The sequence below is a fragment of the Nilaparvata lugens genome, chromosome 1 (assembly GCF_014356525.2).
Source record: "Nilaparvata lugens isolate BPH chromosome 1, ASM1435652v1, whole genome shotgun sequence".
In the NCBI taxonomy this organism is placed as follows: Eukaryota; Metazoa; Arthropoda; class Insecta; order Hemiptera; family Delphacidae; genus Nilaparvata; species Nilaparvata lugens.
This window is the reverse complement of record NC_052504.1, coordinates 40,336,463-40,338,962: the sequence shown is the minus strand read 5'-3', so window position 1 is coordinate 40,338,962 and position 2,500 is coordinate 40,336,463.

The window sequence follows — 2,500 nt, the reverse complement described above, 5'->3', positions numbered from 1 at the left end:
TAAAGAGACACTCTGCATGTATGGTCTCTCAATATAGTTCTAAAGAGATTGACGGTTTCTTTGCATTTCAGGATCATTGCTAACTTCAGAAGAAGACCAGATCTCCACACTGTGTCATATGCTGCACTAAGGTCCAGAAATACGGCTCCTGATCCGAGGTTTCTCTCAAACCCATGCTCAATATAAGTTGTAAGCCCCAATACTTGTTCCTCACAACTCCTACCCTCCCTGAAACCAGCCTGCTCCCCTGGCAAACATTCATCCATTCTGCTCCCGACTCTTGTCAGCAGGACTCGTTCAAAAAGTTTGTACACAGTAGATGGGAAACCCGGATTCAACCGCCTTTTTTTACGACTTTACCCCCCCTCCCCCCTCCCCCCGCACCCATCCTACCTTCCCCGCACCTCCCCCGCTCCTGCCGCACCTCCCCCGGCCCCTTAGAAGAACCTCTCTCTCTCTCTCTAGAAGAAGATGGAGAAGAAGAAGGAGAAGAAGAAGAGGAAGAAGAAGGAGAAGAAGAAGAGGAAGAAGAAGGAGAAGAAGAAGGAGAGGAAGATGATACTCTCTCTCTCTTGTTATGCTCTAGTTAATATAGTCATGGCTAATTACATTTAGTCATGCTCAATTACATTTAGTCATAGATAGAAGGAGAGGAAGATGATACTCTCTCTCTCTCTTGTCATGTTCTAGTTAATATAGTCATGGCTAATTACATTTAGTCATGCTCAATTACATTTAGTCATAGTCTATTTGATGATTAATAGTAGAGAGAGAGATATGTGTGAGAGAGAGGTAATCTACTGACAGATTCAAGTGAAACGAACTTAACTGAAACATGTTCTTGTCAATGGGTTGTACACAACGAACGTTATATTTTTAATGTTTCCAAATGTATCTTTAAACTCTCTCTAGAGAGCGAACTATGATCTTTTACATTTTTTATCAGCAATGTCATATAAGCATTTCCAGAGATCATTAGAATTATTAACAATAGCTAATGATTCATCATTATTTGAACAACCATAATGGAAATGACCGGTTTCTAATGCATCCAATAGTTCAAAAATTTCAGATAGAATTGGAAAGTGAAGATTTTCTGTTTTTGTTAATGCAAGATCACTCACCTCATCACCTGTTGAAAATTAATATTCTTTGCAATTAGATCAAATTCATTGAATGAATTGTCATCAAGAGACGAGATAGTTTCTTGAACTTTGAAAAGCTATAACAATCAACCATATTTTTCAGTTGAGTGTATGTACAGGTGAAACGTGATAAGAAATTACTTGTATCTGCACACTTATTGCATTGAGCTTCAACGCATGTGAGATCTTTTCAGCTCAACTAACGAAGCAATACTGAAGAATTAAACTTAGACATTGTAGGTACAATGAAAAACAATCGAGTATACACTAGAAATTTATTTACACAATTCACTACAATTGTTCATCACTTCGTCTTCAATTTTTATTAGTTTACTAACAGACAGTTTATGTGGTCTGTAATAGCATAGATAATCATTTATATCATTCAAATTCACTGTGTTTAAGAAAATGTCTTTTAGTTGTTTCACCAAATGATGATTTTCATGAGTTGAATGTTTAATTGCAATTTCACAGGCGTCATACCAATCAATACACTCTTCTAACCTCATTTCCAATTCACTATCAGCTTGCATCCACTTGCACGGGTCCATGATGAGCAAATGAAGAAACTATACATATGTCGGTACTAATATAGAGAAATTAAACGGTCCTGTGCCTTTCCTCCAATACAACATACACGAGCAGTATGATATTTCAATGCTTGCTTACAATAAACACATTGAATTTCCCGTCCGTTATAGAAAAAGCCATATCTTGCAAAGTTTTTCTTTTCTGTATTTGAATAGAATTGACATTTTTTCATGCTAAGCATTCTATTGTTTTCACACATGAAATTTGGAGATGAGTCCATATTTTTCATTATCAAAGTATTGTAATGAACCGCTGCGAAGAGGGCACATCGGCCATGCGGATTGCGATGATGAATTTCACAGGCATTATAACACCAAGAACTTGTAAAGTAGTTGAAATTTGGTTTCTCAATTTCATCCGGTAAACAACATACGTTTTTGTGTAACCTTCTAAGAAACTTAGCTTTCTCTGTACCTTTTGTGTAGATTTATCATATCCTTCAAGATAAGATATCAATAATTCGTCTGTATAAATAAAATTACCATCTTCCCAGCGTATTTTGTGATAATTGTTCTCAGCCCATGTTACTTGCTTACACAATTTATCATTCAATTCCGACTTTGCAAATGGCGACTTGAAATGTAACACAACAAAGCTATTTAGCTGATCTACGATTCCGATTTCTTTCACGATAATTTGATTAGAAGTTCCCTTGAACCAATGCATGTCGACTGTTGCAAATTTTTTACAGGGGGATTCCTCCTCCTCTTGCGCTGTTTTCTCCTCCTCCTTTCCTCCTCCTCCTTCCTCCTCCTCCTCCTCTC